The following is a 27,699-nucleotide window of genomic DNA, read 5'->3' as shown; positions in this document are numbered from 1 at the left end:
TTCTTGACCCCTAGAGGTCGCAATTATTATCCGATATGCCTGAAATTTTGTACGATGGATCCTCTCATGACCATTATTATGGTCTGAATCGGTCTATAGCCCGATACAGATCCCATGTAAATCGTTCTCTCTATTTTACTACGTGAGCCCCAATGGGCGCAATTCTTATACGAATTGGCTGAAATTTTACACAGGTCTCCAACATATAATTTAATTGTGGTCCGAACCGGACCATATCTTGATATCGTTTTAATAGAAGAGCAACTCTTTTCTTATATCCTTTTTTGCCTAAGAAGAGATGCCGGGAAAAGAACTCGACAAATGCGATCTATGGTGGAGGGTATATAAGATTCGGCCCGGCCGAACTTAGCACGCTTTTACTTGTTAAAATCTACATTTCTTGCTAGTCTGCAGGTGTGCCAGCTAGCATTTTGAAACGGTGTGCGGATCAACTTTGCTATCTTTTATTGATACTTTTTAATAATTCATTAAATTTGGATATCTACCATTGTTTAAATGTGGAAGTTGTAATGATGCATGTTATAACAGGGGCATCTTCATACTTAGTTAATGGAGAAGATATTGACAGAATCTATTTCTCATCAGGTTTCCATATTACTATCTTCATGACAACACGGATCCAGGGCAAACAAACAAATAACAAATCTGTTGGAATTTACATGTCTTGTCAACGATGGGTTTTAGTAAAGCGTTCGATAAGGTTAATTATACACTTCTGATGATGAAATTAGATTTATATGGTTTCAGTAATTCGGTATGTTAAGTTCATATCTGATTGGCCGTACACAAAATGTGAAATTTGGTAATGCGATCTCTAAAACCATCATTGTTTCCTCCAGTGTTCCCCAAGGTAGCCATCTCGGCCCGATCTTTTTTTGTCTTTTCATTAATGATTTATTTAACATAATAAAGCATTCTAATATTTTGATGTTTGCCGATGACCTGCAAATTTTTAGGTCTTCTAATGACCCAGATGATCAGTATTATCTCCAGTCCGATCATGATCTCTTTTACGATTAGTGCACTATTAACGTTATGCAATTGAATATTTCCAAATGCAAAATGTTGCGCTTTTCTAGACAAAGTCCTTTTATCACAAATTATTTTATCGGATCTGATGAGCTTGAATCAGCCGATTCATTTAAATATATTGGGCTACCTATGGATCCACGTTTAAACTTTCGTTACCATATCTCTATGACAGTTGGTTATGCTTACGGCGCCCTTGGATTGATGAAACATTGGAGCACAGCTTAATGATATTCCTATGGCAAAAAAATGTATACACTTCTTTATATTTTTTTTTATATACTCTTCACTCTAATCTGGTCGAATCTGTTCAAAAGCAATTCCTTTTGTTTTGCCTCCGAGGACATGGGTGGGATCGGCAGTCTGTACCTACATATGAGTTGAGACTGGACCTTATGAAACCAGCCGCAGAGCTATGCTGAATGTTAATTTTGTTATGAATATCATCCATGGAAAAATTAAGCCAGAATTTTCCGATCAGACCTACCAGAAATTTTGAATTATTAAGTACAACATTTCATACCACAAATTTTGCAAACAATGATCCCTTTCGTCGAATATGCTATCAATTTGACAAGTTATATAATATCATAAACCTATCTGACACTTAAAAAAGACATTTAATGTTGCATTTTAACAGTTAGATTTTATATTACGTTATATATATTTTTCTTATATTATATATTTTTTATTATATATAGTAACACTTTATAATATTCGTCTAAGATCCCATAAAGTATACATATTCATAATCGTCTCGACGTTCTCAGTCGATCTAGCCATGTCCGTCCGTTCGTCTGTCGAAATCACGATAGCGGTCGAACGCGTAAAGCTAGCCGCTTGAAATTTTGCACAGATACTTACTATTGACTTTTGGTCGTTGCAAATGGGCCATATCGGTTCAGATTTAAATATAGCTCCCATATAAACCGGTCTTCCGATTTGACTTCTTGAGGCCTTACCAGCCGCAATTCTTGTCCAATTTTGTATGTAGTGTTCTGTTACTACTTGCAACATCTGTGTCAAGTACGGTCCAAATGGGTCTAATAATAACCTGATATAACTCCCATATAAACCGATCTCCAGATTTAATTTCTTGAGCGCCTGGAAGCCTTAATGTTTGTTCGATTTGGCGAAATTTTGCATGTAGTGTTCTGTTACTACTTTCAACAACTGTGCCAATTACGGTCCAAATCAGTCTATAACCTGATATAGCTCCCATATAAACCAGTCTCTCGATCATCCTTGTTCGGTTCCTAGAAGCTTTAATATTTGATGGATTGACAGAAGCTTGGTATGTATAATAAAATAAAATTATGTCATTCAACTAAATTTATTTTGTATAAATTTTTAGCAGAACCTATGCTACACTTCCCTCATGTGTGTCAAATACGAATAAATCGCGTTATAATCAGCATGTATTCGCAAATGTATTGTTGTTTTATAGACATATGTCTACATGTACGCTCGGGAATTAAGAGACGATATACATGCATACGCATATGCCTGCAAAGCCAATTACCAGTACTTCTACACAAATGTAAACACGATTTCAAAATAACATTGTGTGTCATTGGCACGATGTCATGCACCTCCCATTGCTTGATATATGCCTGCTGAAGGGCCTGCAAAATATGTCCATTTACGAGTCCTACAAAAACAGTGTTTTGGAATGGCCTGCAACAGCACCAATTAAATAAATCTGCTCTTAAAGTTGTTTCTGCAGCACTGCGAAAAATGGAATATTTGTATGACCTAAAATTTTTATACCCTCCACCATAAGATGGGGGGTATACTAATTTCGTCATTCTGATTGTAACTACTCGAAATATTCGTCTGAGACCCCATAAAGTATATATATTCCTGATCGTCGTGACATTTTATGTCGATCTAGCCATGTCCGTCCGTCTGTCTGTCGAAAGCACGCTAACTTCCAAAGGAGTAAAGCTAGCCGCTTCAAATTTTGCACAAATACTTCTTATTAGTGTAGGTCGGTTGGTATTGTAAATGGGCCATATCGGTCCATGTTTTGATATAGCTGCCATATAAACCGATCTTGGGTCTTGACTTCTTGAGCCTCTAGAGTGCGCAATTCTTATCCGATTGGAATGAAATTTAGCACGACGTGTTTGGTTATGATATCCAACAACTGCGCCAAGTATAGTTCAAATCGGTTCATAACCTGATTGCACAAAATTGGGGGGTTTTCCTATGTGTACGTAGCGGGGGTGAATAGAATGAGCGGATTAGCTCGTACACAGAGGAATAATAAGTAAAGTGAAAGGTTGAGGTAGCCCAAAATTAAAAGTGTGAAATAAAAAGATGGTTAGATTTCGGTTTATGACGAGTATATGTTAGAGTTTATTGTGGAAAAAGAGGAGAAATAGCTTGTGTTGCTCACCTTGACTGCGGTTGTAGAGTAAGTGAAGTGAGTGGGCATAAAAAGTTAACAGCTAACCTTTTGTACTAAACTCTTAAAAACAATTAATTCACAATAACTTAGATTCTATTACATTTCAATAGCAAACTTAGAACTAAATGGCAATTCAAATCTTATGTTATAGATAATTCACAATAATACTCTATAATTCAGGGTAATAAATTCAAAAATATTTAAAGCTTAAGTTAAGGACAAATGCAAATTTGTCCATGGCGCCGGCCTTGCGTTTACGCAAAGTTTGATGGTGTAGCGCACAATACGGTCGCTAAGGACTTTATAGCTTCCGAGAGGATTAAGACATTTGGTTGAGGGGTTGAAGATTGCTTCTTTGTAAGTTGCTGTTGTTGCCTCTTACCAGGCTTTTGGTGGTTTCTTTTTGTCTTCTGAGGCTTCTTGCGTTGATGCGTGCGTTGCTGGGTGTGTTGCTGTTTGGTACGGCGTGTGAGTTGCTGATGTCGAGATGATTTGTGAATGGCGGTAGAGTGGGACTTTGCTGACCTTTTCGGTGGCTTGGTGGAAGCGATGGATCTTGCAGGCTGTTGCTTTTGGAGGCGAGACTGGATGGATCTGGTCGAAGTGTTGGATTTCGTTTGTTGCACGGTGAATTTTCGTGGGTGCAACATAGTGTGGTGCTGAAATCCACACTTTCGACATGTTCCAGAAGATTCACATTCTTCGATGGTGTGGCTTCGCGCTAAGCAATTGCGACAATAGTTGTGTTGTCGAACGGCCGCTCGTCTTTCCTCTACGGTCATCTTGACAAATTTTGGGCAATATCTAAGAGCGTGCCTTTTCTTACATAGATGGCATTTGTACATATCTTGACCAGGCATGTTTTATCTGAAAATGGTGAGAGGTTAGCGAATTGCATTTGAAAGGTTGAAGTGGCAAATTAAAATGAGATGAGAAAAGATTCTGTATTAGTTAGAGTAAAAGTTGGGTTTGATCATCCAGATACCAATACATCTCAGCGATATACTACTGGGGTTGGTCCAGAAAGGGAAGGAGACATAATTTCACAATCGGTCGAGTAATGATACCGGAGGCAATCCTCACCTCCGCAACTCTTGTATTGCTATCGGACCCAGCGTGAGTCTTAACTACTCTCCCCAATCGCCAGTCGCTAGGGGGCAGCAAATCGTCAATTACGACTACAAGATCACCGATCTTTACATTAGGAGAAGTGTTTTTCCACTTATATCGTTTTTGAAGAGCCTTGAGGTAATCTTCCTTCCATTGTGTAGCGAACTGGTGATGTATCGCCTTCAGCCTTAGCCATCTATTTATCAGGGATATGTCTTGCGCATTCGGCTCCGGAAATGACATGATTGGCGAACCCTTCAAAAAGTGCCCGGGAGTCAAAGCTGTGAGGTCGTTCGGGTCCTCAGAGACGGCGGAAATTGGACGTGAGTTCAAGACTCCTTCGATCCGCGCAAGAACGGTAGCAAACTGTTCGAAGGTGAACAAGTGAGCTCCAGCCACTCGTTTAAAATGGTGTTTGAAGCTCTTAACGGCTGCCTCCCAAAGTCCACCCATATGTGGAGCATGGGGCGGTATAAATTGCCATTCAAACCCCTGTGTCGAGTATTTCTCAGATATATCGCTTGCTACTACTTGGATAAAACTCCTGAATTCCCGTAGAAGCTTGCGACTGGCACCAACGAAATTCCTACCATTATCCGAAATTACCTTCCGAGGTAGGCCTCGTCTCCCAAGAAAACGAGCAAAAGCGGCCTCAAATGCCGCCGTGGAAAGTTCCGAGCATGGTTCCAGATGTACGGCTTTCGTGGCGAAGCATACAAAGATGCTGACATAACCCTTTAAGAGAGGGGAACGGCGTAGTGGCGAACTCTTAATGTCAAAAGGCCCTGCAAAGTCTATGCCCGTGACGTGAAATGCCGGAGTTATCGTACATCTATCTTGAGGGAGCGGTGCCATTATCTGGGCGCAAGATCTTTTCTTGAAAATTATGCATGTCTTGCATTTATGGATGATACTTTTCACCCTTGGTTTTAGACGAGAAATGTAAAATTCTGTCTGGACCATACGACACATTAAAATACATTCTCCATGGGCCAGGAACGTGTGCAAGTGGAGCAAATACAACTGACAGAGACGAGAGTTACCAGGAAGTATAACTGGGAATTTCTCGTTATACGGTAGGGAAGAGGCGGCCAGCCGACCATTCACCCGTAGGACTTTGTTACGGTCCAGGGTTCAAGCATTGCAGTGAACTTTTGCAAGACAATTCCTCGGATCTACTTACAGTCTTGTACTCCTCTGGGTACCATCTAATTTGAGCCAGCATTATGAGACGATTTTTCGTGAAAGTCACTTCATCTTGGGTGAGGATGGGGGAGGAATTCCTCGCGGTACCCCTATATCTACTCAGGCAGTTATGGTAAAAACGAAATACAAAAGAGATCACTCTCAAGGCACGGGTATAGGAAGAAAACCTTATCAAGATGTCAGAGTCCTCGATAGTTCCATGCATGACCTGAATATTCTGCCGCCTCCCTATTTCCGGAGAGACCAACGGATTTCGGTTGGGCCATTCTGATGGTGGGTTCGTTAGCCAAGTCGGGCCATTAAACCACAACGAATTGCCGATGAGATCCTGTGGCCTGCAGCCTCTCGTTCCGAGGTCAGCTGGATTGTCGTGAGTAGGGACATGTCGCCATGTCCCCCCGGGTAAGAGATCGTGTATCTTCGACGTTCGATTTGCCACGTATGTCTCCCAGGTCCATGGTGGCTTTGTCAACCAACCAAGTACTATTGAAGAGTCCGTCCAAAGAGTTATGCCACTGATATTCAAATCAAAAGTACATAGTACGAGGTTGACGAGCTTAGCGAGCAGAAATGCCCCATTGAGCTCCAATCGAGGCAGGCAGACGGGTTTTAGTGGTGCTACCTTGCTTTTCGCAACGAGCAAGTTAGAGAAGACAACATATTTCAGAGTCTGGCACCGGATATAAACGCATGCACACATTGCCGCTTGAGACGCGTCAGAGAATCCGTGTATTTCAACTATATCGGAGGGATGGTACTGCAGCCATCTAGGAATAGAAATTGACCCGATGTGCTTCAAATCGGATACCAGAGCGTTCCACTTCAGCAAAGTCTCTGGGCTGAGTTCATCATCCCAATCAAGACCTTCGAGCCAAAGTTGTTGCATCAATATCTTCGATCTAATTACTACAGGAGCAACCCAACCTGCAGGATCAAATAATTGAGCAACGGCTGAAAGTACCTTGCGTTTACTAATGGGTTGGTCCGTCGGAATGGCGCCGAGAGTGTAACTGAAGGAATCAGTTAGCGCATTCCATTTGATGCCAAGTGTCTTGGTAGTGCTCGAGTCGTTAAAGCGCAAGAACTCGGAGTCATATAGACTCTCTTGTGGGAGATGAGCAAGCAATTTGGGGTTGTTTGCAGTCATTTTGACAAGAGGAAACCCTGCATGCTTAAGGACTGAGCTTAAGTTCTCTTGTGCTCGAATAGTGTCCTCTATAGAGAAGCCTCCGGACAAAATGTCGTCGACATATGTCTCTTTTCTCAATGTTTCTGCAACATCGGGAAATTCACTTTCAGAATCCGAGGCGAGTTGTAGGAGCGTGCGAATTGCTAAAAACGGCGCACAGTTCAGGCCAGTTCAGGTTTTTAACTCAAAATCTTTTACCGGTCCCTTGGGATCTGGCCGGAAAAGTATACGCTGATAAGCTCTGTCGATAGGGTGTAGCCATATCTGCCTATACATCTTTTGAATGTCCCCGCAGAAAACATATCTATACTTTCGCCAATTGAGAAGTACTGATGTCAAATCAGTCTGGAGCGTAGGCCCAGTATGGAGCACATCATTTAAAGACTGGCCCGATTTGCTCTTACGAGACGCGTTAAAGACGATTCTGACTTTAGTGGACTTATGCTCTGGACGGACGACTGCATGGTGGGGGAGATAGAACGAATTGTATTTTCCACCGGAGTTTATTTCTTGGGATGAGGTCTCTTCAGCATGACCGAGAGAGATGTACTCATTCAAAACTGAATTATATTCGGTATTTAGCTCGGGATCATCGGAGAGCTTTGACTCCATTCGATTATATTGAGCCAGAGCGAGAAAACGAGATGAGCCAAGAGATAGGGAGTCGGAGAATTCTGCTTTGAAAGGCAGTCTCACGACGTATCTACCATCCGGGGATCTGGAGGTAGTTTTCGAGTAGAACTCCTCGCAAAACTGATCTTCCTCACACAGAGGGGAAGCCATGGGTATCTCTTCTTGCTCCCAGAATTTTCTCAGAAGTTCGCTTATTTTTACATCCTCGGATTCAACCACGTTCGTGGAAAATGAGAAAATTCTGTCAGTTTGCATTGGACCGCTCAATACCCAGCCAAAAACTGTATTGTATGCTGAGGTATCGCCACATATATTCTTCCTGATTCCATCAATATTTATGAATCGTTCAGAATCATTGCCTAAAATTAGGTCAATTTGAGCGGATTTATTAAAGTTTGGATCGGCTAAGTCAAGCTCCTCCAAGTCTGAGGGATTTGAAATCTCGAATGAGACTGAAGGGAGCCATTTTGTCACTTTAGGCAAAACTATTGCCGAGACAGTAAAGCGGACATCGTACTTCTCGGCAACAATGACGAGTTGGCATTCCTTTTCCGACGTTTGAGTTTGTTCGCCAATTCCAAAAATCTCAAAGTGCGCTTTAGTAGTGGGAAGTTGCAAGCGCTTCTGCATTCTTTGAGTAATGAATGTTCGTTGAGAACCAGGATCAATGAGGGCTCTTAGAGTAAACAGCTCCCCATGATGTTCAATGCGAACCAGAGCTGTTCGTAGCAAAATCATTTCATTGTTGGCCGAGAAATTGGCCTGAACATGAGAGGGGCGTCTTGCCCCTGAAGTTGAGGGCGCTTCAATATGAGATGAAGCCTTTGGGCTTGGATCAGATGATTGGTTCGGAACTTTGTTGTCGTTATGACTGGTATGAGGTACTTGATCCTCAGATTTTCCCTCAGGTTTACCTTTAAGGTGAAGAAGGGTATGATGTGGCTTGTGACAAACGATGCAAGTGTTTGTACTTTTGCAATTTGTCTTGAGATGAGACGAGGATAAGCAATTAATGCATAATTTGTGTTTAAACGCAAAATCTATGCGTTGCTGTGCAGTATATTTGCGAAACTGGCCACAACTTCTTATCGAGTGATCGGAACTGCATAGGGGGCAAGAAGAACTGAGCTTTTCTTGCGAGTGATAAGTTTGGATCTTACCACTGTTTTCAGATGGGAGCGAACTTCTAGTTTTTGTGGCCTTCATGCTTGAGAGACGTTCTACGATCTCGTATCGGCTAATGAGAAACTCGTCTAGCTGGTTCCAAGTGGGAAGTTCACGGTGAGATGTGAGTGATTGTTCCCAGAGAGCCAGTGTCTCATCTGGCAACTTGGTTGATACCAAGTATAACAAGATTGGATCCCAGCTTTCCACATTGACGTCAAGAGTTCTTAGAGTGCAGAGACAATCGTTAACTGTGGATTGAATCCTGTGAATTGCTTCACTATTCTCCACAGAGGCCGTTGGGATGTTGAAGAGGATTTTCAACTGATTATCTACTAAGACTCGCTTATTTTCATACCGAGCCTTGAGAGCACTCCAAGCGAGCTCAAAATTCTCATCACAGAGAGTGTATCTTTTGACTATGGCGCCGGCTGCCCCCCTAGTCTTATTTCGCAGATGATATAACTTTTGAGCTCGAGTCAATTTCGGATGGTTTGCGTAAACCGCCGTGAACATGTCACGGAATGACGGCCATTCCTCGTAGCCTCCTTTAAATACCTCAGTATCACAGGGAGGGACCTTGATGTAGCCACTACCAATCTCTTGAGAAGGATGGTTAGCCGAGGGTTGGGGAATATAAGCCGGAATAAGGCTGTGCCTCGCGTTTTGGCGAGCATTTCCCCCCGAGATTCTCAGAATGTCGAGAATCTGCGATCTAGCTGTGTAATAAGCTTCGGAGCTGGCGTTGAAATTTATCCTCGCGTTCGCCCTAAAGTCCTTGGTATTGGTGTTACTTGGAGCTAGCATGAGACCTTCATAGGTAGCTTGAAGCCGTTGCCACCTATTCTCCAAGTCCTCCAACTTCACCTCCAATACCGAATCCGTTTGATCTTGAATATCACTCTGTTCAAACTGAGTGCAAAAGTTGATCAAATGGTCACAGTCAAAGAGAAACTTGTCCTGACTTGGTGAATTTCTCACTGAGGAAGACGAGCTTGTAAGATTATTAGATCCCGAAGGTAGGGATGCTAAATCTGAGGCTGCGTTTTCCAAGCTCATCTTAAATCGGTCCCGTACAATAGAGCGAGAGAAGAAAACTGGATCGAAAGGGAGAGAAGCGCAGAGTTGGCTATGTTCTCAGTAAGTCTAAAAATTATTTGGTATTGTTTCGGTTGAACTCTCTTTGTAGAGAAACAGAGAGATAGAGAAACGATTTGGATTTGAGGTTCGAGTAAATGCAAGCGTAAGCTACAATAAACAACCAAATCGTTGCTTCAGCGTCTGAGAGAATCAACAAAATTCTGAATTAGTAAGGTAGCGGGGTATGCAATCAATGCCGAAATATAGCCTTCTAATTCAGAACTACGCGGTCGTCTAAAAGGAGCTGCCCTCTTAGACTTAATAATAAACTCGAGATTTCAGGAAAATCCAAATAATCCTTTAGATCGTAAGCGGGAGATTTAAACGTACGAGATGAGCATAACCATAGCGGTAAAAAGCGATATACTGTCGAAAGGCATTCGAATTCAAAAGAGCTTGACTAACAAACCCAAATTGCGGTTTCGGCAATGTAATTCGTGTGAATTCTCTCACAAGAACACAAGCCCTTAAAAAAAAAAAAGTTCAACGTATTCAACAAATCCAACCTGCAAAACTAGTTCACACCAGAAATGTTGTAAGAATTCAATGTGTCTGGGGTGTAGCAGAGATAAGTGAAATAGGGTGTCGCGTTTCGGCAATATGCACTGAAAGTCACAATCCCGCAACTAATCAAAAATCCCCAAATCCGGCAACACTATATATGTGATTGAGTCTTTTATCTAGTCAATGACCCCAAGGCAGTAGAACATAGACAAAACGAAGAGGAAAAGTGTTTACGAATTATATGCTTGACCTGTACGCATGTACATGCGTAAGTTTTCTTATCTTGTCTTGAACTTCCTCCTATCCATTCGCAATAAGAATAGCGAATGATCAAACACAATAAACTGGGTGCAATATTAATGAGTGTGAGAGAACAGCGTAGTGTTAAAAAATGAATTATAGCAATGTTCAAATAATAATTTTACTGAGATTTGTGACGTTGCAATATGGAGCAAGTGCAATTACTTTTAATTACATGCAATAGCAATGGAACGTTAATGTGATATTAGGTAGGTTTAGTTTTAGCAGTTTCTGACATGAAAACAAGTGCAATATATTCTACACAACCCAGTGGCTTTAAACGACTGAATGAATACGACGACAGTGTTTTGAAAATTTCGTCTTTTTCGTTACGTAAATACAAATTGGGACTTGTACAATTTATAAGCAACAATGGGAAACAAGCACGTAAACAGTCTTGTCCCTTAAATACCAGTTGTGTGTAAACGAATGGAAATAAAACCACAATCCCAGAAATATTTAAAAATCAATTCATCTGGCACCACTGAATGCTTGGTGGATGATTCTTCATCTAGTCAATGACCCAATGTAATAAGCAAAACAACGAGGAAGTGCATCTACGTATATACATATGTGTATGCTATGCCTGCTATGTACGTATGTACATATGTGTATTTTGTCCTGATTCGTCTTTGTGCCTATTCTTTTCAATAGTTAGCGGACGATAATCAAACACCTTATACAGCCTGAACTGTGAACAAAACGATGTAAATGTGCCACCAATAAGCTAATGTGACTGCCGTGCCGTGATTTAAACAGGTGCAATACTTCCAACCAACTGTAATAATGTATGGTGTGTTACGCAAATTTAGTCTCTGTGGCAGAGTCCTTCCGATAATTCGAAGTTCAAAAGTGGACTCAAATCAATAAACAGTACGATCAAATGGCTTTAAGTATTTAAAAATTTCTTTTTTCATACTATGACAACCTGGGACTCGTGCAATTAAAAACGTCAGGGGCAAGTGCAATTTAAATGTAATAGTGTTACGACTTGTGGCAAGTGCAATGTTCATCAATCGATGCAATAAACCAAATATTTATTATATAAATTCATTAGATTTTCCAGTGCATATACATATCTATGTTAGTTTGAAGATTAGTGCAGTATTTTCTCCCTTTACCCTATCTTACTGTACCATGCGTTCTGTCATACGTAACCAAATCAATGAAAACCAGAGTTGGTTGATGGCCTCCCTTGTCTGTACGTATGTGCGTATGTACGTATGTACGTAAGTGTGTTTTTGTTTTGTTTTCGTTATTCTTATTCCGGACAACCAAAGCTTGGTTTATTCTTCTTTTCTTTGTCTATGCTTAATAGATGGGCAAATTTTCAAATATATAAATATAAAATGTGCAACAAGAAATTTATCAAAAAAAAAGCCGGGAGCAGTGCAATAACAAGGCCACAAGGCTACTGTGCCTTAGTTAATATAATTGCAATATAATTGGAATTCGGTAATTATGATTGTCTATTGCTACAAAGGCGCTGCTATAATAATAAGCACAGTGGTGATTCTACTATTTAAGTAAGTCTGTGATTGGTAATATAATACGAAAGCCGTTGTAACATTCCATAAAAAACCCAACAGGTGGGAAGTTGGCACTAATCTTCAAATTGTTGTTGGGATATGTGCAATTATTCTTCTTTCTGGACTGCAGGTCCAACCAACGCAATAACCGGTGTGTTCGTGTTAAAAAATTTGTGCAATATGTTTAGAACGTAGTACAATTTTTTCAATTTAGTGCAATAATGCGATATTTTAATATCGTACGATATTATCAATCCGTGCAATAAGCTCGATATTTAATTAATTAGAATTATGGGCAGTAATTTTTAGCTGAAATAAGTGCAATACATCTGTGTCTGTGTGTGCAATATTCTTTACGGTCTTTAAGGCTTTTAATGTGCAATAAATAATTTCTCTGTACACAGTGCAATATTATACAAATTATATAAGGAAATTAGGGAAAAGTGCAATATTTTTCATGACATTATGCAATAATGTTCACTTGTAATGAACATAATAATTGTTTCAACTTTTATCCTTTCTGATTGATTTTAAATGATGTGGAAATAGAACTGTGGAAAAGTGTATTATCTCAAAATGTTATCTTCTTCCCTTTTTTTCTTGTCTTTTAATCGGTATGTGCTCTGTCTTGATTTCGCCTTCGTTATATTTTTGAAGTGACAGGTCTCCGTAGGTATGTTTGTGTTTCCCTCCTTTTGTTCGATGTTTGATGGATTGGCTAGTGATCTTTACAGATAATTTACATGGACAACGAAAGGGAGTGCAAAAATAAACGAATAGTGGAGAAAACAAAATGAGTGCAATAATAACAGGTTGAGGCAATGACTTGTAACAGTGCTGTGAATTTGAAAAGGCCCAGTTCTAGTGCAATACTTCTCTTTCTCCCAAAATCACAAAGGTGCCAAGAATAAACCACCTTATAAATAATAGGGAACTGTGCAATTGCAACCAAACAACGCTGTGATATGAGGGAAGTGCAATATCGAAAACGTTCGTGCAATAATTTTAACCTTGTTCGTTTCGTTCTTGAATGCTAGTTTAATTTTAATTGAAAAGTACTTGATTTTACCTTTCGATAGGGCGATTATAATCGATTTCCAAAACTTTAAAAATTTTTTCCGGTTTCGTTTTCTATCTTCTTCTACTTTTCTGTCGGGCTTACACAGACTTCTTTCGTCTTTTTTTTAATTATTCACAAATCTTTAATTTCGCTTGTTAATCATTTCACAATTTCTTTATTCAGACTGCAATAAATTAAACTTTTCTCCTTTAAATTATTTAAAATTTTCTGTTTTTCATTCCTTCTCTTTCCCGTTCACATAAGTACTTCAAATACAGACTGTATTCTATTGCATATAGGCTGCACAACTTCTATTTCGCACCACATAAAATTATGAACTCACTCTTCTGCTTCTTCTAAGTGCTGTTTGTCTGTCCGCGCTCTTCTTTCCTTTCGTTCAAATTTGGCATATGGCACTTGTTGACTATTCTCTCCGAATCTCTTGTTTCTTCTCTCTCTCTCTTGCTCAAAAGAATGAGAGAATCCAATCTGTGAGTTATGTATTGCACGGTGAAAAAAGGTTACTGAACTTTAACGTTGCACATAGGCGATCTATGTATCACAAGCTCTTTCTATTTGTTGCAAAGATATGTATGTATAACAATTGCGGGACTCCGACCCGTTACATGAAACTTTGTCAAATTTTGCGTTTTGTGTCTTTAGATGAGCTGAATTTGAATTTTTGCCAATAGAAAAAGGGTTGGAAACGTACTCAAATGAAAAGATTTCACACGAAACCACTAGAGAGAATTTTTTTTTTCTCTATGTCAAACGAAGCTGGACAGACAAATGAACACTTTGCACTTTGCACACCTTTATATGAATATTGTGATTAAAGGAAGGCATTTACATACATACATACACTTGCGACACTAATAGAGATGATCAGTCTTTTCTTCAATTACCACGATTTTGAATATACATGCAGGGATTGCACCTCTTCTTCTTTGTTTCGCATAAACACTTCGAATCTTTCACAATTTTAACCTCTTTTGATCTTTATGTATGTCACCTTGATTTTTATGTATGTATGTTTGCCTTTTTTATATTTAAGAACAAAACCAAAAAAAGGTTCACTTACCGACAACTATGTTGGGCAATGTAAGGAGATGGGGTTACCTCAGTCAATGGTCTTCTCAGTGAACGGCGTACGAAGGACCATGCACAAAATTGGGGGGTTTTCCTATGTGTACGTAGCGGGGGTGAATAGAATGAGCGGATTAGCTGCGGTGTGTCGATCTTTGGCCTTGTGACGTCACTATTGGAATTCCCTCTGTGAAACAAGTGGACTGTATGTAAGCGGGTTTACTACTTATTATTCCTCGTACACAGAGGAATAATAAGTAAAGTGAAAGGTTGAGGTAGCCCAAAATTAAAAGTGTGAAATAAAAAGATGGTTAGATTTCGGTTTATGACGAGTATATGGTGTTAGAGTTTATTGTGGAAAAAGAGGAGAAATAGCTTGTGTTGCTCACCTTGACTGCGGTTGTAGAGTAAGTGAAGTGAGTGGGCATAAAAAGTTAACAGCTAACCTTTTGTACTAAACTCTTAAAAACAATTAATTCACAATAACTTAGATTCTATTACATTTCAATAGCAAACTTAGAACTAAATGGCAATTCAAATCTTATGTTATAGATAATTCACAATAATACTCTATAAGTCAGGGTAATAAATTCAAAAATATTTAAAGCTTAAGTTAAGGACAAATGCAAATTTGTCCACTGATATAGCTGCCATATAAACCGATCTTGGGTCTTGACTTCTTGAGCCTCTAGCGTGCGCAATTCTTATCCGATCAGAATGAAATTTTGCACGACGTGCTTTGTTATTATATCCAACAACTGTGCCAAGTATGGTTCAAATCGGTTCATAACCTGATATAGCTGCCATATAAACCGATCTTGGGTCTTGATTTCTTGAGCCTGTAGAGGGCGCAATTCTTATCCGAATGGAATGGAATTTCGCACGACGTGTTTTGTTATGATATTCAACAACTGTGTAAAGTATGGTTTAAATCGGTTCATAACCTGATATAGCTGCCATATAAACCGATCTTGGGTCTTGACTTCTTGAGCCTCTAGAGTGCGCAATTCTTATCCGATTTGAATGAATTTTTGCACGAAGTATTTCGTTATGGTATCCAACAACTGTGCCAAGTATGGTTGAAATCGGTAAATAACCTGATATAGCTGTCATATAAACAGATCTGGAATCTTGACTTCTTGAGCCTGTAGAGGTCGCAATTATTATCCGATTTGCCTGAAGTTTTGTACAACGGATCCTCTCATGACCATCAACATACGTTTTTATTGTGGTCTTAATCGGCCTCTAGCCCGATACAGTTCATATAAATCGATCTCTCTATTTTACTTCTTGAGCCCCCAAAGGGCGCAATTCTTATTCGAATTGGCTGACATTTTACACAGGTCTACAAAGTATAATTTAATTGTGGTCCCAACCGGACCCTATATTGATATTGCTCTAATAGCAGATCAAGTCTTTTCGTTTATCCTTCTTTTGCCTAAGAAGAGATGCCGAGAAAAGAACCTGACAAATGCGATCCATAGTGGAGGGTATATAAGATTCGGCCCGGCCGAACTTAGCACGCGTTTAGTTGTTTCTTACTTATTTTATCCTATCCTTGTAACATAAAAGTAAGATTTTTTTTCAATTTTTTTCGCTACATAGAATAAGAACATATATATATATATATACATACATATATAATGGAATGTTCATGGCAAAATTTGCATTTGCACTTGCAAATTTGTATTTTTACATATGTAATAATCAACTGATTACAGTACAATATAACAACCTACACCACATTGGATCTGCAGGCTAAGTCATCGCATTAGAAATTTGCTTAAATTTGGTGTGCATCTAGAACTTCGATCGAAATCCGTCAATATTGTAGGAGCCATAAGAACATCATTGTGCAAATTTTTGAAAAATCGATTGATAAATGCTTTAGCAAAGGCCTTAAAACTGAAAATCGGTAGATTCATATATGTGGGAGCTATATCTAAAACTGAACAGTTTTCTATGAAATTCATCAGTCATCAGAAGAGTTCGTGCCAAATTTTGTGACAATCGGTTAACAACTTACTAAATTATTGATTATTATTCAAAATCGTACGAAAATATAAATGGGACCTATATTTAAATCTGAACCGATTTTTATTAAATTTAGTAGCAATACCGGGAGTCATAAGCGAATCCTATATGTCAATTTTAGTGTGAATCGGTTAACAAAGGGCCAAATTAAAACAATACTAGTCCAAATGGGCTATATGAGCTATATTTAAATCTGCCCGTCCGTCTTTCTATGTTAATTTAGTACAAAGTACAGGTCGCAATTTTTGTTCCGATCGTCATTAAATTTGGCACAAGCATTTTTTTGGGCCTAGAGACGAAGTCTATTGAAATTAAAAAAAAAAGGTTCAAATTTGGATCTAGCTCCCATACATAATATGTTCGAACGATTTGCAGATATAATCCAGCAAAATGGTAATTTTTTAATCGATTCTCATGATATAGAGTAGGACATCCAGCGAACTGCTCAAATACAAACATCATGCCTATGTCAAGGGAAGGTCTGTGGAGACTGCCCCGCATGAGGTTGTTCATAAAATAGAAGAATCCTTCGATGCCAAGACGTACACATTGGCGGTTTGCATTGACATCGAGGGGGCGTTTAAAAATGTGCGGACCGACACATTGATCTAATGTGCTGGATAAACCATATTCTAAGGAACAGGTGGATAAATTGCGGGTCCCATGACATAAATATAAGGGAGAAAGTGAGACAGGACACGACAAAGGGGGGCATTTTATCACCACTCCTAAGGGTGACCACCTTACATAACCTATTACGAATGCTGACTAAGAAGGGACTTGCACCCGTCTGCAATGCATATGGTACTATAATACTTTCAAGGGGTAAGGATCCGAACCAGCTTTGCAGAAGGGCCGAAAAGGTCTTACATATGGCATATGGCTGGGCTGGACCAGAGAAGACCGAAATATGCCTTTTCACGAGGAAGACGAAGGTGGGCCAATTTGACGCACCACGTTTCCTCAACAAAACGGTTTCGGTATCTGAAAAGGTCAAATACTTAGGAGTGATCTTGGATAGGAAACTTAATTGAAAGTGTCACATTCAGAAGCGTACTGAGAAGGCTCACAGATGTTGGGCACAATGTAGTCGGGCCGTAGGCTCGAAATGGGGCCTGAATCCGAGGATAGTCCAGTAGTTTGGTGGACTGCTATGGAGAAAAAGTGCAACATAAGGACCATACAACAGGTTCAGAGAACATGTTGTCTTGGCACAGACGGAGCCATGATGGCCACGCACACTAGGACTCTGGAGACTTTTCTAGATATCCGACCCATTGGCATACAGATTAAGTGTGAGTCAGCCACTGCGGCTATAAGACATTAGGCGATGGGAGAATGGATTGAGGATGGGAGCAGCTCATACCATCGCGATATAATCGAGGCGACGATACGAAAGCTATAAGAAAGGGAAAAGGTTTCCGATCGGATACATGAGACGACACTTGAGGTCGAGTGCGAAGCACTGCTGCCAGCGGCACAACCATGGATTGACGGAACCCTTGTATTGCCATTTGGAAGATCATGTTACACAGATGGATCAAAGCTAGAGAACAGAGTGGGCTGGGGTCTACATTGAGAACCCAAGAACTGAGATCTGTTTTAAAATGTCTGACCATAATACGGTCCTGCAGGCGGAGATCCGGGCGATCACGGACTGCGTGAAGTGGTGTAGTGCTAACACGAGGACGTCTAGTGTGAACATCTTTACGGACAGTAAAATGGCCATAATCCGGGTCATTACGGATTGAGGGGGAATAAAACGGCAGACTATTTGGCGGTGAAGGCCAGAGGACTGCCGTCAATAAACTTGGTAAACCAGAAGCTATTCGCGTCGACGCTTTCGACGAAACTGTCGGTAAGACGGCGAAAATCATATGGGGTGATCCGAATCGTGAGAGGACGAGAGTAGAAATAAAGTAAGAATTAGGCCTGTATAGCTTTTGGTAACATAACGGGACACATGGGACTACGAGCTCACTAAAGCAATTTCGGTGCGGCAAGTGATAGCATGTTTAGGGCATATAGCCACGTGTGATGAGAAGTTGGAGCATTTCCTATGTCATTGCCGGGCTTTCACGACTAAAGCACACCGGTACTTAGGTGGGGACACAATACTGGACATGAACCAGCTTGGGGGAGTGCCATGGGAAACAATTTAGGATTTTGTAAGTAGCGCCGAATTCCTTACCTAGCTTTTCTTTTTCGATGTTACTTTTTTTAATATTAGCGCACAACGAGACGACTACTGGCATAGGTGTATGTCCAGTGGCACGGAACGGATTATTGCCCGCACTCTCTTTTCAACCTAACCTAACCTATCGAAATTTTGGAAGAAGGATTCTCTTAAGACTCCCGACATTACTGGTGAAAATCATAGAAATCGGTTCAGATTTAGATATAGCTCCCGCATACATATCGACCGATTTTCACTCCTAGAGACACTGCAAGCGCATTTAATGGTCAAAATTGGTTCAGATTTAGATAAAGCTCCCATATATATGTTCTTCAGATTTATTGTAATTTGCAATAATGTTGTCATTTGTCAACCGTAGTTATTACAGTTTGAACACATTTGCTTTGTTCGAAATTTGATACGGGTTGTTTAATAACCATCAAAATTAGATATATTTCCCACTTATAGGGTTCGTCCTTTTTTTTTCATGGGAGAGGCACATCCCGGAGTGCCTTCTCCGCACGCTTCTGGTCTGTGCCGGGATTGAAAAAAACCTCTGGTTCTGTTCGGTTGGCCAGATCCGCCTCCACCATCGGAGGCAAGATCGACGAGATTGAGGATTTTATGAGCCGGGAGAACATAGTGGTTGCAGCGATCCAGGAGACAATGCTGACTAAGACCTGCAGCTTGCACAGTTGTCAGGGTGTATTACGGCCTTCGTAATACACCATTCCGTGCAGTATAGACTCATCTCGCCTGCGCCTGGATCTAGTGACCCCAACAAGGAGTGCATGGGGATAGCAGTCAGGTCCCGTACTGCCGAGATAGAGCTATACAACGTGTACATACCGGCGGTTGGTGGCTTTTTCCCAATTAACAGCCAGGCTTACATGCCCGACATAAGTGGGCTACCATCTGGCCATAATCGTCTGGTTCTAGGAGACTTTAATGCGCATTCTCCTCAACTTTGGCAGAGCAGATTGAAGGCTCCACGTTTGGCACAGTGAATGACGATGCCTCCTCTAGGATTACGAGGATGTGTAGCAGCTCGCCGGACATTTCCATTGCATTCGCTGATCTCCTGAGTGACGTAACCTGACAAGCCGTCACAAGGTGGGATGGGAAAAACTAAGTGGAAATAAGTTTGCCATTTGGAATGGATAGAGATATATTTATGAAATTTTACTTGGTTATATCTGAGATGTTATCCAGTTTATATGCATAATTTTAGGGCCCAAAAATAGAAGTCCCAGTGGCCCATTCAAAGTTGGTCACCTCGGCCCTACAAAATTTTGTTCGGGCTGTAAAAAGCACATTTATGGCCCGATTTTCAAAAAATTTCAAAAAAATTTCGAACCGAACACTAATTTTGGTAATAAAATTCAATGATTTGCAAGCGTTGCTCGTTAGTAAGTCTATTCATGATGAAATGTCAAAGCATACTGAGCACCTTTCTCTTTGACACCATGTCTGAAATCCCACGTGATCTGTCAAATACTAATGCATGAAAATCCTAACCTCGAAAAAATCACCCTTTATAAAGTTTTTGGCATTGATCATTTTGTTCGTGACGAGTTTGGATAAGACTAAATATATGACGCACTACGGGAGCAAAGCTGTCCTTTTCAAGATTGGGAAAACTAGGATAGGCAGAAATTCTCATTTTGAGACATCAGGCCGTGGCAGGCAGGTGACTCATCACCGCCCAACAAACAGGGGGCTGACAACAAGACAATCACGGCCTCTCTCAATGTTGGTAAGACTAGGATAAGCAATGATCCTAATGAAATATCAGGCAGTGCAGTGGCGAAAGACCCAACATAGCCTAACAAAGAGGGACCCGACGACAAACCCAAAACAAACGCAGCGGCAGGAGTCTTTCAACCATGTGCGGATCGACTCACTTATACAATCCTTAGACCAGTACCGGGTGGACCCGGTCCTAAGAGACTCGATAACCCATATACTAAGGGACAGGTGGATAAATTGCGTATCCAATGGCATATATATAAGGGAGAAAGTGGCAAAAGGCACGCCACAGGGGCGTCTCCTATGAATGCCCACAATAAATGACCTGTGCCGGTGGCCGCCCCAACCCCAAAACACCTTCCAAACGGTTCATATTTACCATAAAGTGATTTGGAAGTGCAGCACGAATTTGATATCCATATTTGAGTCGAAATGTCTGAGGTGCCATCCCTCCATAATGAGAACCGAGAAGGGGCAAATTCTCACACATCAACGAGCGCTTTCCGATTCAAGTTTAAACTCAATGATAAGGGACCTTTTTTTATAGCTGAATCCGAGCGGCGTCTCGTAGTGCGACATCTCTTTGGGGAACATTTTTTAAATGACTATGCATGGCATTGTACCTCGCAAATGTCGCCAACATTAAAAGAGGATAAACACCGCTTTGTCCGATGTTCTCGCCAAGATTCGAACGCGTTCAGCGTCATATGGCACAATGGCACGAATTCGATATCCGCATTCAGTGGAAGTGTTCCCACTTTCAAAAAATATTTGAGAGTTGAAGAAGGCGCAGCGGAGCGGGCCCGGTTTGGCTAGTAGTAAATAAAAATGAATAAAGAACCAAAAAAATCAATATTTAAAAAAGTGTAGAAATTACTTTTAAAAATTTTTGTTAATGAGAAATACACAAAAAATTGTGCCGAATTTTCCAAAATTACTTTAAAGAAAAATAAAACAGATAAAACTTTCCGGCCGGAGGAATAGAACCTGGGTTTGCGGTAGAAATGAAGTCGGATCGTACATGAGCATTTTTACCCTTGCCGTATTGCATGCACCTACGTATGCCTGCAGACTGCAATGAAGGGGTATGTTGTCTACTACAATTTTGTTGTTAAGTTAAAGTAAACCTTTTGCCGTTCATTACATTAATTGTGTGGTGGCTGAGTTGGTAGAGTATGCGCTTTGCATTTGAAGGAATATGAGTTCAAATCACGCTGGCAGCAAAAAGTCAACATATAAAAAATGTTGAAGCGGGTATGAAAATAATAACTAGAGCTCGAAAGGGGGCAAAAAATGTTCTCAAATATAATTGCCTAAAAATAAAAAAAAACAAGTAAAAGCGTGCTAAGTTCGGCCGGGCCGAATCTTATATACCCTCCACCATGGATCGCATTTGTCGAGTTCTTTTCCCGGCATCTCTTCTTAGGCAAAAAAGGATATAAGAAAAGAGTTGCTCTGCTATTAAAACGATATCAAGATATGGTCCGGTTCGGACCACAATTAAATTATATGTTGGAGACCTGTGTAAAATTTCAGCCAATTTGTATAAGAATTGCGCCCATTGGGGGCTCACGAAGTAAAATAGAGAGAACGATTTTTATGGGATCTGTATCGGGCTATAGACCGATTCAGACCATAATAAACACGTTTGTTGATGGTCATGAGAGGATCCATCGTACAAAATTTCAGGCATATCGGATAATAATTGCGACCTCTACATGCTCAAGAAGCCAAAATCCCAGATCGGTTTATATGGGAGCTACATCAGGTTATGGACCGATTTGACCCATACTTGGCACAGTTGTTAGATATAATAACAAAACACGTCGTGCGGAATTCTATTCCAATCGGATAAGAATTGCGTGCTCTAGAGGCTCAAGAAGTCAAGACCCAAGATCGGTTTATATGGCAGCTATATCAGGTTATAGACCGATTTGAACCATACTTGGCACAGTTGTTGAATATAATAACAAGACACGTCGTGCAAAATTTCATTCCAATCGGATAAGAATTGCGGAGTCTAGAGGCTCAAGAAGTCAAGACCCAAGATCGGTTTATATGGCAGCTATATCAAAACATGGGCCGATATGGCCCATTTACAATACCAACCGACCTACACTAATAAGAAGTATTTGTGCAAAATTTCAAGCGGCTAGCTTTACTCCTTCAGAAGTTAGCGTGCTTTCGACAGACAGACGGACGGACGGACGGACGGACGGACGGACGGACAGACGGACGGACATGGCTAGATCGACATAAAATGTCACGACGATCAAGAATATATATACTTTATGGGGTCTCAAACGAATATTTCGAGTAGTTACAAACAGAATGACGAAATTAGTATACCCCCCATCTTATGGTGGAGGGTATAAAAACAAGTAAAAGCGTGCTAAGTTCGGCCGGGCCGAATCTTATATACCCTCCACCATGGATCGCATTTGTCGAGTTCTTTTCCCGGCATCTCTTCTTAGGCAAAAAAGGATATAAGAAAAGAGTTGCTCTGCTATTAAAACGATATCAAGATATGGTCCGGTTCGGACCACAATTAAATTATATGTTGGAGACCTGTGTAAAATTTCAGCCAATTCGTATAAGAATTGGCTGAAATTAAATTAAGAATTTAATTAAGAATTTTACTTAAATTAAGAATTTTAAATAATTTTAAAATAGAGAGAACGATTTATATGGGATCTGTATCGGGCTATAGACCGATTCAGACCATAATAAACACGTTTGTTGATGGTCATGAGAGGATCCGTCGTACAAAATTTCAGGCATATCGGATAATAATTGCGACCTCTAGGGGTCAAGAAGTCAAGATCCCAGATCGGTTTATATGGCAGCTACATCAGGTTATGAACCGATTTGAACCTTATTTGACACAGTTGTTGAAAGTAAAAATAAAATACGTCATGTAAAATTTCAGCCAAATCGGATAGGAATTGCGCCCTCTAAAAGCTCAAGAAGTCAAATCCCCAGATCTGTTTATATGACAGCTATATCAGGTTATTTACCGATTTCAACCATACTTGGCACAGTTGTTGGATATCATAACGAAATACTTCGTGCAAAAATTCATTCAAATCGGATAAGAATTGCGCACTCTAGAGGCTCAAGAAGTCAAGACCCAAGATCGGTTTATATGGCAGCTATATCAGGTTATGGACCGATTTAAACCATACTTGGCACAGTTGTTGAATATCATAACAAAACACGTCGTGCGAAATTCCATTCCATTCGGATAAGAATTGCGCCCTCTACAGGCTCAAGAAGTCAAGACCCAAGATCGGTTTATATGGCAGCTATATCAGGTTATGAACCGATTTGAACCATACTTGGCACAGTTGTTGAATATAATAACAAAGCACGTCGTGCAAAATTTCATTCTGATCGGATAAGTATTGCGCACGCTAGAGGCCCAAGAAGTCAAGACCCAAGATCGGTTTATATGGCAGCTATATCAGGTTATGAACCGATTTGAACTATACTTGGCGCAGTTGTTGGATATCATAACCAAACACGTCGTGCAAAATTTCATTCCAATCGGATAAGAATTGCGCACTCTAGAGGCTGAAGAAGTCAAGACCCAAGATCGGTTTATATGGCAGCTATATAAAAACATGGACCGATATGGCCCATTTACAATACCAACCGACCTACACTAATAAGAAGTATTTGTGCAAAATTTGAAGCGGCTAGCTTTACTCCTTCGGAAGTTAGCGTGCTTTCGACAAACAGACGGACGGACGGACGGACAGACGGACGGACATGGCTAGATCGACATAAAATGTCACAACGATCAAGAATATATATACTTTATGGGGTCTCAGACGAATATTTCGGGTAGTTACAAACAGAATGACGAAATTAGTATACCCCCATCCTATGGTGGAGGGTATAATTATCTAAATTATATGGGATAAGTATTTTACATTATTTTAGGCGCACCATTTTTTGAGTGCATGGTCTGAATGTCCCCAATAGGATTTTTTCCGTCCTACCGACCGTTTCGCGGTTTCACAGGATTGCATGCGCATACGTCGCCCGCGCCCTTAATTCGGACTGAGTCGACCCGAAAGGCTTCGGGTTAAACAAGTTTATTGAAGGCAGTTCTCTGGACTTCACTACCAAATCGTCTGCTTTCTCATTCCCAGTTTCTACGTTATGGCCCGGCACCCAAACGATGCGGAAATGCTTTCCTCAGAGAAGGCGTTGATCTCCTACTTACATTCCAAGATTGTTCGTATTCTTACCGTTCTGGTTGTTAATGCCCTTATGTTAATTGTATTCTCCGTAAAGATGTTCACACTCGACGTTCTCCCATTAGCACCACACCACCTCACGCACCTGATCGCTTGGATCTCGGCCTGCAGGACCGTATTATGGCCAGGCAGTCTAAAACAGATCTCAGACCTTCGGTTCTCAATGTAGAGCCTCAGGCCCACTCTGTCCTCTAGCTTTGATCCATCCGTGTAACACGATCTTCCAGATGGCAATACTAGGGTTCCGTCAATCCAAGACTGTGCTGATGGCAGCAGTGCCTCGCACTAGACCTCAGGTGTCATATCAGGTATCCGATCGGAAACATCTTCCATTCCTTCCAGGTTTCCTACCGTCGCCTCGAATATACCGCGATGGTATGAGCTGCTCCCATCCTCTATCTATTCTCCCATCGTAGCCGCACTGGCTGCCTCACATTTAATCTGTAACCATTTGTATATTTCTTATCCGTAGGTCGGTCTATATTCGGTCTATTCAACTTAGAACCGATATAATATACTATCCAATTTCAAAAATTTCAAGGAAATCGGTTAAAAATGCGTCATTTAAGTGGTCAAAAAGTTCAATCGAGAGATCCATCTGTAAAGAAAATATGTCTAAATATGATCCGATCTGGATCATTCTCTGTGCGAATGTAAAGAGTATCATACCCGCACTCTCTTTACAACGCACTGATTAACATTTTGGCCATATCAATACTTTGAATTAGGAGATATGTGTATATGACACCTTTATTCCGAAATCACCCCATTTGGACTCTATCGAATAAAGGGAGATCTCATTTGAAGGTCAGGTTAGGTTTAATTGGCAGTCTGCCATCAGACTCACTTAGACGTTTTCGTCCATTGTGATACAACGGGATGTCTTCTAGTTCCTACCGTTGAACCATCCAGATCGCTTTAAAAAGCCCAATAACCAGCGCATGTTCGTATCCGCTAAATTAGACAGTTTCTCAAAGAAATGAGAACCTAAAGTGGAACTCCTTCTAATTGCTAGTGCGGGACACACACACAGAAGGTGTTCTATAGTCTCTTCTTCTTTGATGTCCTCACATCTTCTGCCAAAGTCGTTGCTGGCAACCTTCAGTCTGTCAGCATGTTTTCCGATTAGACAGTGATCTCTCTTGACGGGCACAATGACTAAGACATCTGTTCCAGCCAATGACAGCAAGGCAGTAGACCTCTTCACGTTTAGATTAGGTCACATAGTTTTGGAATGCGCACAGCCCCCTCTTTGTGACCATCTATCATTCGTTGCCCTTCATGCCTGATCCTGAAAACTTAGCTTACATGTTGCAAAAGCCATACCCACAGATTCCAGTAGCCCTGGAACGTGTAAGGTAGTTCCTAGTCTCGCAAGCTCTTCCGCTTTATAATTCCCTGGGATACCTCTGTGAAACGGCACCGAGAACAGGTGAATTTTGAATTGTTTAGCCATCTCGTTGAAAGATCTGCGACAGTCGAGGGCGGTTTTTGTGTTCAGAAATGCGTTCTCCAGGGATTTAATAGCTGCCTGTCTGAGAAGATATTTATGCCAATCGTCGTAATGACTCTACATCTTAGCAATTCCACCACTTCCTTAATTGCAAGGATCTCCGCTTGATACACACTGCAGTGGTCGGGTAACCGTTCGATATGAACAGTTGTAGATCTTTGGAGTACACCCCAAAGCCCACCTGGTCGTTTTGTTTGGAACCATCCGTATAGAAGTCTATGTAACTTCTGTTGCTGGGCATATCGTAGTTCCAATCGGTTCTATCAGGAATAGTGGTACAGCAATTTTTATCAAAACGCGGCTCAGGTAGGGTGTAATCCACACTGCCTGGGACATCGAATATTGTATCAAGTATAACACAGTGTCCGTGGCCGCCACGTGAGCAATGACAAAGCTTCCTTAACCTCACGGCAGTGGTCGCTGCAATTTGGGTAGCCACAATGTCCAGAGGCATAAGATGTAGCATTAAATTCAGTGCATCAGATGGTGTCGCCCTCAGTGCGGCTATAATGCACAAGCAAGCCATCCTTTGGATCCGGACCACAACACCATATAGCATAGGAGGTCTGACAACTGCAGTATATACCCAATGCATGACACGCGGTCTAAATCCCCAACTTTTGCCAATGGCTTTATTGCAGGTGTATAGGGCAAGAATAGGCTTTCTTGCCCTATCGAAAATGTTGGATTTGAAGTTCAGTAAGTTCAGTGTAAATGGATCATACTCTCCACCTAAGGAGACAGGTACTACTCTAGGCAACTTGTATCTACTGCTGAAATGAACTACTTCTGTCTTGCACGGATTTATACCTAGACCACTTTCGGTAGACCATTTTGCTTTTGCACGTAGAGCTTCCTGAAGTATATCTCTTAGAGAACTGGGAAACTTTCCCCTAACCACACTTGCGACGTCATCAGCATACGCGACCACTTTTACGCCGTTTTCTTTCAGAGACAATAATATATTGTTTATGGCTATATTCCAAAGTAGAGGAGACAGTACACATCCTTGAGGTGTTCTTCTGCTGATCCCTCTTTTTAGATCCACAGATCCCAAGCCTGCCGTAATGCTTCTATTAGCAAGGAGGTTATGAAAAAACTTTCGCACGGTAGTGTTGATGCCTAGAAACTCCAACTCCTTCATGATTAACGTCGGTTTTACATTGTTGAAAGCACCTTCAGTGTCAAGAAATGCTACTCTCCATGTAGCCGACTAGGTCGTGAAGGACTGTTTCAGTGGATTTGCCTTACTATATGCATGCTGTTGCCGCTACAGGCGATTTTCAAAGATGACAGACTTTTAGGACGAAAACCGTTCGCATTCGTGTGGTAGGGTTTTCCTGCTTTCGGATTGAAAATGTCCTTCGTGTCCCTCCATCCCACAGGTATATATGACATTCTGATACAAGCAGAGTATATCTCCTTAAGCAAGAGAACCAGTCTATCAGACACAGCTTGTAATTCAACCGGTGACGCATCATCAGGGCCTGGCGACTTAATGCAGTCAAAACTTCTTATCGCCCAAAGGATTTTCGGCTCAGACACAATTTCCCTTATAACCTCCGACGAATGCATACC

At 40.9% G+C, this 27,699-nt stretch overlaps 1 protein-coding gene and 1 long non-coding RNA gene across 2 annotated transcripts in view; both read left to right on the top strand.

Annotated features, from left to right (window-relative positions):
* Window positions 1-27,699, top strand: part of LOC106095163 (MOXD1 homolog 2-like) — a 600,098-nt gene that overhangs the window by 150,779 nt on the left and 421,620 nt on the right. The gene's annotated exons all lie outside the window — the stretch shown is intronic.
* LOC131994107 (uncharacterized) lies at window positions 12,020-12,637 on the top strand. Its single transcript, XR_009396443.1, has 2 exons — window positions 12,020-12,235; window positions 12,299-12,637. It is a non-coding gene; the product is annotated as an uncharacterized LOC131994107 (long non-coding RNA).

Source organism: Stomoxys calcitrans, chromosome 1 (genome assembly GCF_963082655.1).
Source record: "Stomoxys calcitrans chromosome 1, idStoCalc2.1, whole genome shotgun sequence".
NCBI classification, from domain to species: domain Eukaryota; kingdom Metazoa; phylum Arthropoda; class Insecta; order Diptera; family Muscidae; genus Stomoxys; species Stomoxys calcitrans.
This window is presented reverse-complemented; position numbering and strand designations above follow the sequence as displayed.